A 15692-nucleotide genomic window follows, 5' to 3' on the forward strand; every position below is an offset into this window, starting at 1 on the left:
CTTAACCAGGAAAGCATCATCTCTCCTTGGGATCTAGCCTGCAATTCAGCAGATTCTTACCAAATAAGATGTGGATGATTTTTAAAAGATTTTACTTATTTATTTGAGAGAGAGAGAGACAGAGAAAGAGAGAGCATGAGAGGGTGTAGGGGCCAACAAAGAAGCCAACTCCCCACTGAGCAGGGAGCGCGACATGGGGTTTGATCCCAGGACCCTGGACATGACGTGGGATGAAGGCAGACACTTAACCAACTGAGCCACCCGTGCACCCCAATTTGGATGATTTATTCCAAGATTTCCTTCTAAACTGTCTTATATACCAGTAGTTATGAGCATGGCAGAAAATACAATCTGACATGCTAACCCTAGATTTTCCTTCACATGGGGTGCAAAGCCATGCTGGTGCTTCACCAACATTGTTTTTCTGGGTGGGATGATAAATTTCCTCATCCTTCCAGTCTTCTGGGGAAAAAATTTTTTTTTCTCAGTATCTAAACAAGACAACTGTTGATGGGGATATAATGATGACAAAACCCAGGTCCTACTCACAAGAATCTCTAATATGAAATTCTAATATGGAAGAGTAGGGAAGAAGGTGAAGATTTTCAATATAATAACAACCACCAAAAAAAAAAAAAAAAAAAAAGGTGTGGGAACACACAAAGCAGAGCAATTAAATCTGCAATGTTGTTTACGTCACATCTCAAGAATACATAGGAGAAAGAAAAAGATAGACATTATGGGCAGAAAGAAAGGCGAATAGAATAAGACTTGGCATTTATGAGCCAAGTGGGAAATTTGTAGTGTATGACAAGAGTTGGGGTCATGACGTTGAAGAGATGGGCAGAGGATGTTGAGGGAAACATGACATGAGGAGTATGATCAAAGAAACCTAGGCATTTGGATTTAATCCTGTAAGTAATGGGAACCAATAGTGAGTTCTTTGTTTTTCAATTTTGTTTTTTGTTTTCGTGTTTGTTTTTAAGATAAGGAGGAGACACAAAGCAGTCCATTTTGAAACATTACAGCAGGTAGTGGGTACAGAGAATGTAGTAGAAAGGAAGGGAATGTAAATGATAAAACCAAGTAGGATGTGGTTGTGATGGTTCAGGGAGAAATGGCTGGGCTGTGGGCTGTGGAGAGGGAAGATAGGACAATTTTAAAAAACATTTATGACATGCAACCCTAAGAAACTATGATATTGGATGTCTGGGATGAAGAAGGGAGTAAGAATATATTCACAAGGTGCCTGGGTCACTGCTCAGTGGATTAAGCATATGCCTTTGGCTCAGGTCATGATCCCAGGATATTGGGATCAAGTCCTGCATCAGGCTGCCTGCTCAGGGGAGAGCCTGCTTTTCCATCTCCCTCCGTCCTCCACTCATGCTTGCTCTCTATCTCTTTCTCTTGTGTTCTCTCTCAAAAAAGAAAGAATGTGGGATACCTGGGTAGCTCAGTGGTTTGGCGCCTGCCTTTGGCTCAGGGCATGATCCTAGAGACCCGGGATCGAGTCCCACATCAGGCTCCATATGTGGAGCCTGCTTCTCCCTCTGCCTGTGTCTCTGCTCCTTTCTCTCTCTGCATCCCTCATGAATAAATAAATAAAATCTTAAAAAAAAGAAAGGAAGGAAGGAAAAAAGAAAGAAAGGAAGAAAGAAAGAAAGAATATATTCACAGTGAGCAGTGGGGTGAAAGCCATACTGTGGAGCATGGAGGGATGGAAAGCGAGGCCCATTCATGCAGCCTAGAGTGAATGAAAGTTATTCATCTCCTTTATAAAGTAGGTACATATTCTCAGGATGACTGCATGGAAGTCATAGAACAAAATGGAGTCTAGTCATGAAATAAAATGAAGCTTAACGGGTCACTTTGGATCTGTAGTTCACTAATGGGGCCTCACTTGAACCACCTCAGTCATCCAGCCTCAAGCCAAAAATTTTCAAATGAGACACATTTACTAGGTGCACACTTTTGTCAAGGAAAGCCAGAAAGCAACTGCTTCCAATAGCTCTATCTTAGCCTCAGTTCCCGCAGAAAGCAGAGCCACCCTGAGAGACATGTGTCTAAGAAATTTATCAAGTGGGATTCCAGGAGCAGGAAGGTAAATCAGGGAAGAAGGCAAGTCAAGAAGGCAAGATATGTCAGCCGCTGCCACAGGCAGCTGGTTGTTTGAACCTCCAAGCATCCTCCTAAGATGCCACATGGACAGCAGGTTTTCTTGCCTCTCATTCACCCCTCATTGTTACTCCTTTTGATATTCAATCATTGAGTAATTAAAGGTATGCGAATAACATCTGTAGCATCCAAAGGACTATAAAAATATTCATTGTTATGTGTGCCCAGATCAACCCATGTTAAAGCAGGTCTTATTCTCCAGGTTCAAGAGAGCTGGTCTAGCTGTGGGTGGCCATCCCTTCTTCCTGGTATACTTCTTACACTTTTGCATTGTACAGGGTTGAAGAGCATCTCCCCAAATTTCATGTCCACCCAGAACCTCAGCATGTAATTTTATTTGGAAATAGGACCTTTGCAGGGGCGCCTGGGTGGCTCAGTTAAGCATCTGCCTTGGCTCAGGCCATGATCTCAAGGTCCTGGGATTGAGTGCAGTGGGCTCCCTACTCAGCAGGAAGCCTGCTTCTCCCTCTGCCCTTTCCCTTCTGCTTGTGCTCACGTTTTCTTTCTCCCAAATAAATAAATAAAATCTTTAAAAAAAAAAAAAAAAAGGAAATAGGACCTCTGCAGACAGTTAGTTGTATGAGGTCATCCTAGATTAGAATGGCTCCTAAATCCAACAACTGGTGTCTTCATAAGAGAAAGGAGGAAATCCAGGACACACAGCAGAAAAGAAGAATATGAAAATGGGGACATTTTGGTGACACATCTAAAAACCAAGAAGCACGAGGGACTGCTTGCAAACCACCAGAAGCTAGGACAGAGCCATGGGATAGTTTCTCACCCTGAGCTTCCAGACGCACCTATGCTGCTTATAACTTGATTTCAGGTCTCCAGAACTGTGAGAAATTATTTGAAGCCACCCAGTTTGTTACGACAGCACTGGGAAACTGACACTGTTTTCAGTGACAATTCCCTGGTCAGAGTATTGGTGTACCTGGGATCCTGTGCAGGAACTGCCAAACCAGACCTCAAAGTCCATACAATATACCCGACCAGCTAACTGCTGTAAATTTTCCAAAACATTCCAGCAACCTGTGACCAAATACTGCATATGCATTCTCCAAAAAACACACATATTTTTATCCTGTAAAGATGAGTTGAATATTTCTGCTACTGAATTATACTAACCTTCAGAAAACTTGAAGAGCTCATAGACAGTATCTCACACACACACACACACTTAAAAGTTTTTTGAATTTGTAAGTGTTTTAGGGGAAAAAGGGGGGAGGCATTCAACTCCAGTGCTTTTAAAACAAGGGCAAGGAGGGCACTGGGTAGCTCAGGTCCTGATCTCAGGGTCCTGGACTAGAGTCCTGCATCAGGCTCCCTGCTCAGCAGGGAGCGTGTTTTACCATCTCCCTCTACCCCTCCACCTCCCCACTACCCCTCCCCCTCCTCACTCCCTCTGCCCCTCCTCCTACTTATGGGTGCACATATGTACACTTTCTCTTTCTCTGTCAAATAAATAATCTTAAAAAAAATAAGGGTAGAGAATTTAACTCCACATTATAAAAATGTTCAGTTCATATTAGGGTCCCCGAAGAGAGAGAAGAAATAGGTGTAGTGTATGAGAAGATACAAAGAAAAAGAAAAAGAACAGAATAAAGAAACACCCTATTTCATCATTCCTAAGACATACATTCTTTCACAAACTATGCTCTGAAATCACGATGCATCACACAATTGGTAAGGTTTTATGATCGTGAGGTAAATGTTATGGCATAGTTTTGTAAAAATCTTCCTTTGACAACTTTTGGAAAAGATTTTTTTAAAAAACCAACAGCATTAAAGCACACTGGAATTGATGAAATGTGAGTAATAAGCAAGAAGGAGACACTTTGGGGCAGTTCCATAGGCATTAGACAAGTACTTTTGTAGAAGATGAATTACTCTTTCACACTGTAGAGTCCCCTGGGGTTTGGGGGATAGTCAGCTATGCTCTTGTCACCCTGCTCAATGTAGAAACTATCTTTTATACCCTAGAAAATGCATTCCATTGTCAACCATAGCAAGATCTTTTTCTTTTGAAATAAGAACTTTGAGGGGGGGCGGATTTTACAGTTTCGCAGAATTCGAAGAAATGAATAGGAATATTAAATTGGAGGGTAAAAAAGGAGTCTTTAGTGTTATATTCTTGATTTTTCAGACATGTAAAATTGAAATACAAATTAGGTGATGTGTGCAAGGCTGCATTTCAGGTGCATTCAGAGCTTGGTATTCTAGATGGTACGTAGCTTTTCCTCTCATGCCATGCTGCCTGTTCGGAGATTTTAGTGAATCCTTTGGAAAGACCAATGCAAATTTACTACCTATGCCAAAAGTTTGCCACAGTGTCTTTAATCTTTCAAGGGCTGTGGCTGTTTCATTTGATAATGCCTAAAAGTTACACTGAACCCTTCAAATCAAATCCAGACTTATGGTCAAATTGATTCTTAGCTCATACAATATATAGTGCATTGTCATTTCAAAAAAAAATGCTGATTATCAGAACCCTCACCTCAGAAGCATTGCATGCCATGACTGTTCAATACAGAATAAGCTCAAATAAGAATTAAATAGAACGTTTTCAGATATTACTGTACAAGTAGCAATATTCACAGATCTTCAACCACTCTTCTGAAGCATTAAGAAGCTCCTCTGTAATTACCATGGCTAACAGTAATCCCGGGCTCAGCCACAGAAATAGAACTCTATCGTCTACTTCAGGGCCTCACACCTGAGGCACAACGCTGTCTTCCACTCTTGTTTCTGTTCTTCTTTCTTGAACTTCCTTCATTAAGCTTCACGATCAATACCCACTGAACACATACTTTCCTGCTTCTATTCCTGCTTTAAGTTCTTCAATTCCCTTCACTATTAGAAATGTTGAGAATCTTTCTGGAAAACACTCCCATATTATTCCTTGTTTTAGACTTAATCACTGGCAACTCATTCTAACGTGCATGCAATCTATAAAAGACATTGGTGAATTGTGCCACAATCAGCTATGACTACTGTGACTTTAATTTGTTTATCAAGCTGTTTATCACCAGTCATCAGTCAGGGCATCAATGGAAGGACATAGGAGGGATAAACTGTGCTAAGCACCCTCAGGGAGCAGGGTCAGAAAACACTAAAGGCAAAAGAAAAAAAGTAATAAAAGGGGTCCACAGAAACTTTCCTTAGTAATGTGGGTTGAGACTTAATCTCTGAAATAATAAATCTTCATCCTCCTTCCCTCTCTCCCATTCATTCTCTCTTACACACACACACACACACACACACACACCCCATTCCTACCATTTTAGCTCTGCATTCAGGGAAGAGATAATAGTCTAGTTCATGACACCCATTATTGCTATTGTTATGTGGTTAATGCGTTAATATTTGCAAAGCATTTAGAACTATGCCAGACATATGATGGGTACTATTTAATTATTACATAACAATTATTACCACCACATCCATCCATTTATATTTTTCACACACACAAATACAAAAACTATTGAGACTCTCTTAAATGCCTAGTACTGAAGTAGGTGCTACAGAAGTAAACAGAAACCAAATTTCTGATTTTGATGGTTTGGGTGTGATGGAAATACATGTCTACAGGGATGATGTTCAAATCCTTCTGTTAACCTTATGAGTTAAGTGTTATTATCCTCACTATACTCAAGAAGTCAAGATTTGGAGAAGTGGCTTGTGAATCTATAGCTGGTAATTCTTGATGTTAGGACTTGAGACCAGGTCTGCCCAAAGCCAAATCAGAGCTGCAGTTCAGAGTGCCTGGTGCATGGTTATCGCTATAGGAGAGTCCTGGGGTCAAACGGTTTTTAAAAGAAAACAAAAGAGCAAGATGGAATTAATTCTATCTGGGGAAACCAGTGAAAGCTTCAGAGAGCAGGTGACACTTGACCAAATGGAATTCAAAAAGAAGAGAAGGCAGGGAAGTCGAGGGCATTGCAGTTTAAGGAGCAATCCCCTATATCAGGGTTTGGGTGATGGGGTCCAGCGGCATCTGAGAGCTACTTAAATCCAATAACTCGTCTTTCCTGGTTTGGGATAGCTGATCTGCTCCCCTCAGGGAGTATTTATTGAGCAACTCCTCTGTAACAGGCATCCCATTAGGCACCATATTAGCCATTGTCCTGGAAAAGAAGATTCCAAAACACACCCCACCCCCAGGGATCTGTAAGTAAGGCACTCACCAGGTTAGCTCCACCTTCGGCCCTCTTCTTCAGTGTTCAAGATTTGCATGTAATTCTCCTACTGCCCTGGTGTGGAAAGCAGCTGTATGGTGTTTCTGATTAGACTTATTACTATCTGGAATACCAGAATACAGGTTACAAAAAGTGCTTCTGTTTTCAGAAGAGGCAAACATTTATAAGTGCCCTAAATAACAAATTGGAAAAATAATCAAGAATCTAGTTTAATCTAACTATAAGTGAGAAATGTGATCCAAAGATGAATTGAGAGTGAGTGTGACATTTCCATGGAGAGGACCTGCAATGAGAAACTCCAAGGTGGAAACAGCAGGTGAGCTCATAACACCTGCAGGGAAGCAGAGTCAGAACGTGAACCCAGGGTACAGACCAAAGGTCAATAAACCTTTTCCTTAGAGCCTGGTAAACATGATGAAAGGCATCTCCTTGGTTCTGTGGATGGATGGAAAGTGACTAGGAAATCTAAGGGGTTTTTAATGAATTTGAAAACCTATTACATTTCCTATGATTCTATGACACAACATAATAAACCCCTGGTAGCATATTCTACTTGCCCCACAGAAATGTCCCCTGGGTGAACAAGATGTGTCCCCATTCCCTTGGGTTCCATAGTCAAGGCTGACAGGCAAACATCTGTGTAAGTGCTACCACTACCACTCAGGACAGTAATAGTAGCTAACACTTAAGGACCTTTGATGTGGCTGGTACTTTATTTTCTCCAATCCTTATGCTTGAGGCAGATACTATCCTCATTTTACAGGTGAGTTGACCAAAACTCTGAGAAGTTTAGAAACTTTCCTTTTTTTTTTTTTTTAGAAACTTTCCTAAAATGACATTGTCTTCAAAGTCCCAGGTTGTTCAGAGTAAGAGAAAAGGTAGTAATATCAGACCTTATAAATAGTGGCTGGGCAAGATAACAGTGCAGGAGTCCTGGATTCAAATCTTGATTATGTCACTTGCTAACTCCATGGGTCCTGAGCAAGTTATTAGACACTTGGCCCTTATGTACACAACTAAGGTGGTTCTTGAAAGAATTCTGTAAGATTATATTCTGTGAGTGTGCCAAAGCAATACCTAGAACATAACAGATTCTCATTTAAAGCTAGTTGAACTGAATAACCAAGAAAACCATAAGTAAGATAAAAAAATCAAAATTTGGGATCCCTGGGTGGCGCAGCGGTTTAGCGCCTGCCTTTGGCCCAGGGCGCGATCCTGGAGACCCGGGATCGAATCCCACGTCGGGCTCCTGGTGCATGGAGCCTGCTTCTCCCTCTGCCTGTGTCTCTGCCTCTCTCTCTCTCTCTGTGACTACCATAAATAAAAAAAAATTAAAAAAAAAAAAAAATCAAAATTTACCAAACTCATGTTTTCCTTTCCATCCCCAAAGGAAAGATCCCTCTAGGATATTGTTAACAGAAGAATATTCCTAATGCATATGAATACAACGTGATTTCCAAACATTAACTATACAACTTCCCAGGCACATTTAGTTCGTGAAACAAGGTATACTGGAAATATAGTCACTGAGACACTATATTCCCCTTGCATTTCCAGATATTAAAAACTGCTTACAGAACAAGTCATTAGAAACTTTATAAAATTTAATCACTCTGTTACTTATTGTTCAAATCACTGGTGACTTACAAAGGATGAAGGAAACTAGAAGATATTAGATGGCTATCATGTGTCGAGTTTCTCAGGCAGCTTTACTCACAAGGTTCACAAACATTACACTCTTGTTACTTCCAGACTGTCAATCGTCCAAACTCCTAAAGGGACAATCAATCTACCTGCAGAGACTTCTCTAATCTGTAAGTACAGTGGCCATAACATAGACTGGTTTTTCAGCTGGTAGCAAATATTCTCTCTTGTCATCAGACCATGTCTCCCAATATTAAGTTTGGAACATTTGTTCATGGTATCTTTAATTTAGAGCCAGTTTAACGCATGGATTTCTTTGAAAGAAGGAAGAAAGAAGGAAGAAGGCACAGAAAAGCATGGAAAGAAAAAAGATTAAAAGAAAAGGAAAGGAAAAGGAAAGGAAAAAAAGTAGAAAGCAAACCTTTCCTTTTGCCTACACAAGAACCACATGAGGCAATCAGCACACTTCTTTACCTAGGAGATTGATGTGGTAGCCACAGGAATTCATTTACAAGGGGGAACTATTGCCAGTAAAGAAGCAAAAAGTATGAATGCATCAAGCTTTGCATTAAAGCCTCATCCATTTGTAGGTCTATCTTCCCTACCACTCCCCACCCCCACCATTTTTATATTATTCATGGTCATTTGAAGAACTAATCAACTGCTAGATGAGGTGTGAATTTGGAGGTTTTTGCCTGTATTTGGCAAGCCTGCCTCTCCTACCCTGACAAATTAATTACCTGTGAATACCTCCCAGCAGCCCCGGACCTTTTCAGATGAAAGAACAGTGGGTACATGTGCTCAGCATTTCAAAATGGGAGCATAATAAATGAAGTGATGAAAACACAAGGCTCTTACCTGGAGCCAAGGACAGAAAGCCTGCTGTGGGTTCTTTTTGACATTGTTTTCATCAGCAACGCGTACCACAGAGCACAAATCCCAGGACTGCTAGCAGAATGGATTGAATATTGCCGTGTGGGAGGAAGGAGAAGTCACAGGGGCAAAGGAACTATTAGAAAGAGACAGGCCCTGAGTAGCCGAGAAGCTCAGCCTGGAAATCTGCAGGGGAAGGACGGCTTTTCAAAGGGAGAGGAGGGAGAAAGGAGGGTGGAGCCGCAGGCCCCTGCTGCCATGAGAAGTAGCCTACCTTTCCTGGGACAGGACAGTGGGTTGCTCCACCTTTGTGTGGCAGAGCTGGCTCTTGGTACAGCAGCTCTGTTATTGGCAGGAGCTTGCTTCCAAGTTACCTTGCAATTTCTCCTTAATTGCTCACCTAGATCTGCTTTTAAATGCCTCAAAGGCAGGAACCAAGATGGTTGTTTCTTTTGTAACTTTCTAAAGGGCTGAAGAGCAAAACAGCATTTATATAAAGCTTCAAGATTTACAAATGGCTTCTTATGCATCAGATCCCTTGTTCTTCACCATAACCTTGAGAAATGGGGACTGTTATTATCCTTGTTTCATGCAATGTTCATTGTACACATGAATGCTGCTTTACCTGTGGATGATTAGTCTATTTTGTTAGAAGGCTAATATGTTTTTCTTATTATACTGGGTACCTATCACCTAGATACAGGAGAGGAAAAAGTGCACCACTTTGTGAACTTGTAAGACTATATTACAAGTTACAGGCTTGAAGAATTTTGAATTTTGAATAGGTTTTAGTTTAGAAATCTTCCAGGAGCACAGAAGGATCTGACAAGAAATGAGATTACATGCAATAGCCCTTGGTCTTTGAGTTAATCCAGTTAAGAAGGTTGCAGAATGCCCTAGAAGGGGAGTTCGCTATATACCAGAATAGGGGTTCTCCAATTGTTGTGGTCATCAAGCGCCATCTATAGCTAAAGTAACATGTCTCACCCATACACACCTATTTTGTAGATGACCAAATCACATTTGAGAATTACTTCAACCAAGGGCGCGTGGGTGGCTAAGTCAGGCGTCCAACTCTTGATTTTGGCTCAGGTCATGATCTCAGGGTCACGGGATTAAGCCCCACTGTCAGGCTCCACACTCAACAGGGAGTCTGCTTGAGATTCTCTCTCTCTCTCTCCCTCTCCCTCTGCCCCTCCCCCCACTCATGCGTGTACAGATTCTCTCTCTCGGGATCCCTGGGTGGCACAGCGGTTTGGCGCCTGCCTTTGGCCCAGGGCGCGATCCTGGAGACCCGGGATCGAATCCCACATCGGACTCCCGGTGCATGGAGCCTGCTTCTCCCTCTGCCTATATCTCTGCCTCTCTCTCTCTCTCTCTGTGTGACTATCATAAATAAATAAAAATTAAAAAAAAAAAACAGATTCTCTCTCTCTCTCAAATAAGTCAATAAATCCTTTTTAAAAAGAATTACTCCAGGGAAGTCCTGGTGGTACAGCGGTTTAATGCCGCCTGCAGCCCGGAGTGTGATCCTGGAGACCCAGGATCGAGTCCCACGTCAGGCTCCCTGCTGGAGCCTGTTTCTCTGTCTGCCTGTGTCTCTGCCTCTCTCTCTGTGTGTCTCTCATGAATGAGTAAATAAATAAATAATATTAAAAAAAAAACAAACAAAAAAAGAATTACTCTGGGATGCCTGGGTAGCTCAGCGGTTAAGTGTCTGACTGACTTCAGCTCAGGTCGTGATCCTGGAGTCCTGGGATCGAGTCCTGGGATCGAGTGCTGCATTGGGCTCCCTGCATGGAGCCTGCTTCTCCCTCTGCCTATGTCTCTGCCTCTCTCTCTCTCTCTCTCTCTGTGTGCCTATCATTAATAAATAAATAAATAAAACCTTTAAAAAATTATTCCACTCACAGTAGCATTTTTTTCATTGTATGTATTATCGAACAATAGTAACTAGATCAGCCACTACTTTCATGTGAGACCTATGACTTTTAAAAGGGGCCCTCATGTGGCAGCTGATCTCACTCATAAGGTCAGATCTTGGAATGGACCCTGGGTTCCCAAGCCCCAAATGATCTTCAAGAAATGTGTGAGCAGTGTTGCATCAGAGTGTAAGGATCACCTACAGCACATTAAAGCTACTTCTGAGTGTCATGTGATCTCCTTAACCAATGGTCTCCTTGGATCTCATCTGCACTGTATTCTAAGGAGACTTTATTCAGGGAAAAGATCTCAACTAAGGAGAGAAAGAAGAAACAGAGAAGATGACTCATTGCTCTCACTATGATCTTTGTCCCAGATCATCCCGTTTGGAACTCCAGAAGATGCTCCCCCAGAAATCAGAGAGTAATCCTTGTCTTCTTCATTGATGGCATACTTGTTATCACTTCTCCCAAATAAAATCCATGGATTCAATATGGTTTCAATAAAAGTCCAGTTGAGTGTCTTCACATAACATTCAACTTGATTCTAGAATTCATTTGGAAGAAAAAATGGGCCAGAATGGCCAAGATAATTTTATAAAAGAGCAGAATTGGGTCCAGGCTTGCAGTGTCAGGACATATTAAAAATTATAGGGCAGCCCGGGTGGCTCAGTGGTTTAGCACCACCTTCAGCCCAGGGCCTGATCCTGGAGACCTGGGATTGAGTCCCACGTCAGGCTCCCTGCATGGAGCCTGCTTCTACCTCTGCCTCTCTCTCTCTTGCTCTCGCTCTCGGTCTCGCTCTTGCTCCCCCTCTCTCTGTGTCTCTCATGAATAAATAAATAAGTAAACTTAAAAATTATAGTAATTACATGGTAGCAGTGTAAAAGTGAATAGATTATTTGAAAAAAGTCAAAAATTAAAACATTTGTGTATAGGTAGGAATTTAATATTTCACAAAAGTAACACTTTAAGTCTATGAAGAAAGAGTAGATTAGTGAACAAGTGATACTGAGAATAACAGACTTCCTTTTGAAACAAAATAAAATTTATTCATATGGAGATTCCACATGGATTAAAGACAGAAATATAAAATATGTATCTATAAAAGTACTAAAAAATAGTAGAGAATATCTCTGTGACTTTGATGGCAGTGAAAGTTCTACTTAAAAAAGATGCTTAAAAAAGCAAAAATGATGAAAACAACGACACATTTAGCTACATCAAAATTTAACACTTATCTTTATCAAAAGACACCATAAACAAATCAAAACATAAGCAGAAATTGGGATAAAATATTTGCAACACTCAGAACAATGGATTAGTTTTCCCTACCAATAAGAAAAAGTCAAACAAGCCAGTAGAAAAATGGACAACATATAATACCAGGCAACTAACAAAAAAGGAAATATAAATGGTCAATAAACATATGAAAAGATACTCAAACCTGCTGGTAATTAGTGCATTAAACCTGTAAATGATATACCTTTTCTTTTTCACACACAAGATTATCAAAAATTTTTAAAGTGATGACAAGTTTAACAAGAAACTAAGGAAAAGATCCGTCTTGTGTGCTGTGGTTATTATTTAAACCAGCATAGCCACTTTGCTGATCATTGCACAGAACCAGCTGAAGCTAAAAGTCTATGTATTTCACGATCCTACACATCTCATTCCTGATAGCTTCCCTTCTGTAATACTTGCACAAGTGAGCTAGAAAGGTGTTTGTTACAACACTGCTTGTGCTAGTAAAAATCCAGAAATAACCCAAATATCCATCAATAGGGAAATGGTTTTTAATAATACGAGACACACATAATATGGGACTCTGCCAGTTAAAACTAATGAGGTTATTCAAACCTATTATTAATTTGGATAAATCTTGAAAACATATTGAGTGGGGGGGGGAGAGATGCAGAATAATACTGTATATGTTTTCTAGAGAAAAAAAAAGTATATGTATATGTATCAATGCCTAGCAAAACACCAGGAAAGACACAAACACATGCACACACACAGACGCAAGCAACAGGAGTAATCACCTCCCAATAGAGAAATAAGGGACTAAGAATGAAATTAAGCAGGATGAATACCTTGAAGGGCACCTTGACCTCTCTGTAATATTACAATATTTTTGCAGGGATAATATATTTTTATGTAATTAAAATTTAATTTAAAATGAAAACTACGTTTTCAAAAAACAGTGTTCATTGAAAATGTATGGGGTCAGACACTGTGCAAAGTGCTTTATGGGCATTATTTCATCTGAAGCTCAAAACAACCCTCCATGTATTATTATTTCCATTTTACAGATGAAAAAGCTTGAGTTCAAGAGATAGTAAGTCATGAGTCTGCCTGGCGCACTATCTACAGTTTGCTGTCTTCTCTTAGCATGAGTGTGAAGGGTGCTTGGAAATGGTATGTCTTGGGGCACCTGATGGCTCAGTCAGTTAAGTGTCCAACTCTTGGTTTCAGCTCAGGTCATGATCTCAGGGTCCTGGGACTGAGCCCTGTATTCAGTGGGAAGTCTATTTGAAGATTCTCTCCCTGGGCTCTTCCTCTACTCACATTCTCTTTGTTTCTGTCTCTCTCAAAATAAATAATAAAATAAATCTTAAAAAAAAATAAAGAAATAGGATGTCTCCTTGCCATCCTTATATACATATGTGCATAAGTCTTTCTCTGGATAGATATCAGGAATTTGAATTTTTGCATAATGTATACACAGATTCAACTTCAACTGATTTGATCAAACTGCCCCCTCCCCCAAGGATGCTGCACCAATTTACACTAGGCTAACCCTTTCACTATTCAGAGGAGGATGCTCCAGTCCAGGGACCAGAAGACTAGTCTCAACATCCCAGGTCAGTGTCGTTTCCCATGATGCAACATCCTGTCACAGAACCTCATTCCAGTCCCAGACTAACTTTTCACAAATGCTGGAGTCCATGGGCCAGTGGTTAATATCCATTAGGTGAGAGTCAAAGGCCAACAATGCTAATATTCCATTGAAGGGACCCTGCAGCTACTGGCAGTGGGTTTTAACTGGGTTTTCTATTAAAGCAATTTTCTCCTCAACGATTTATCATAAAGAAATGAAACAAATAAATCTCATTTGGAAACACTAATGAATTATTTAGTATGGGTCCAGCAAAAATAAAACATGAGCTCTGTTAGTCTCATCTGTGGTAGAAGAGCATCTAGAGAGAACAGTCTAAGATGGTAGGTAGTGGGGGGCATGGTAGAGAGTTGCAGCTGTCCACATAACCTCCTTCATTCCAGCAGACCTCCCACCCCAATTTATCCTGGACCAATTCACAAGAAAAATCTTGGTAAATTCCATTTTGGCCAATCTCATCCCTGTTTTTCACTGACTCAGGTAACGAGGATAAAGTTCCTCAGCCTGGCATCCAACGCTCATTCTACTGGTCCCTTCCTGTCTGGTCTTTACCTTTATTCTCCCACAGAAACAGGATGTGGCTATATCTGTGTGCTTCACAAATGTCTTCTTACAGAGCCTGTCCCTGCTAGCACTACACACTCCATTACCTCCTCACAGGACACCTACACCTAACTGGGGAAAGCAGACCTGGTCTCTCCTCAGACAACAGCCCAGACACGTCCAGATCTAAACTCCCAGCACATTCTCTGCAGATCCTAGCTAAGCCTGGCAGCAAATTCAAACACAAACATGTTTTACTCCAGCCTGTGTGATGAAGAGAAAGATACGACAACTTACAATGGCCATTTCCGTGTGGGAAGAGAATGAAAGGAAGTTTCTCCATGAGATAAGCTTTCTGAAGTGGTCGTCTGCCACTAAAATAGCTCTCTGGAAAAACACAAAAACAAACCAGACAACATCAGGACCTGATTCATGACATTTGCCAATTTCTGTGATGTAAACATTCCTACTGTGGCCGATAGGCCCCAAAGCCCTGAACATTTCACAAACAGCTCTTTCTAGCCAGCCCTGGCAGGCTCCAGCAAACAGAAGACTTTGATTGGATTCTCTAAATAGGAAAGGCAAGCCCCCAAAGGCAGAAAAACAAATACCAACTGAATCAGCTCTCTGTTCACTGGAGCTAGCGGCTGGCTCAAGCAACTAACACTGTTAAGTAGAGGAGTCTGGGGAGGAGAGGCCAATGAGAATGAACCGCCAAGGAACCATTTCCCCTACAGACTTTTAAAATCCAGCAGAATATGCTCCCTTGATTTCAGTGCTTTGCAGTGTTGTAATATAAATTCCCTCAATAACTCTGAAGCTTCCATTAAAGTCAGGCTCTGTTGCAAGCCCTTGTGGATAGCATTCTTGGGAGCTGCAGGGAGGTATCCCACATGGAATACTATCAGGAGAGAGAGCACACATAGGGTACCAAGGCCGAGACAATCCCAGGAAACTGGATGATTGGAAGGAACAGATAAGCAGAGCTAATGGAAGAAAATAGCCCACTTCACAGCATCCATCCCAGTGCCCCCCAAGAGACTGGAAGCATGCCATTGCTGCAGGAATAAAGGTTCAAGTGAGTTCCAGTTGCCCTTCAGAAGCCAGGGTGACTCCAGCGAACATCTGTATTACACAGTCCAGTTGCTTTCCTTCTGATTCTGTCTTTATGTTTCACGTTTCAGACACACACACAGTAAAGGGCAGACTGGAAGAGTCAAAGTTCTAGTGCCGGTTAGGGAGAAACCCAGCAGAGAATGAAATTCAGCAGCTGCGGGTACAACAGCAGATGGGAACCAAAGTCCCAGAGGTGAGCAAATGTGTGTGTGTGAGAGAGAGAGAGAGAGAGAAGAGAAGAGAAAGAAGAGAAGAGAAGAGAAGAGAAGAGAAGAGAAGAGAAGAGAAGAGAAGAGAAGAGAAGCATTTTCCAAATGAGAG

The 15692-nt window shown here is 41.3% G+C and overlaps 1 long non-coding RNA gene across 5 annotated transcripts in view; it reads right to left on the reverse strand.

The window, feature by feature from the left end:
• The window catches only part of LOC111094009, a 156768-nt gene that overhangs the window by 123225 nt on the left and 17851 nt on the right, over nt 1–15692 (reverse strand). For all 5 annotated transcript variants that reach the window (XR_005384397.1, XR_005384395.1, XR_005384396.1 and 2 more), the window contains exon 2: nt 14553–14642. This is a non-coding gene — a long non-coding RNA (uncharacterized LOC111094009). The remainder of the gene's footprint in view (nt 1–14552; nt 14643–15692) is intronic.

This window comes from Canis lupus, chromosome 35 (assembly GCF_011100685.1).
Source record: "Canis lupus familiaris isolate Mischka breed German Shepherd chromosome 35, alternate assembly UU_Cfam_GSD_1.0, whole genome shotgun sequence".
Taxonomy (NCBI): Eukaryota; Metazoa; Chordata; class Mammalia; order Carnivora; family Canidae; genus Canis; species Canis lupus.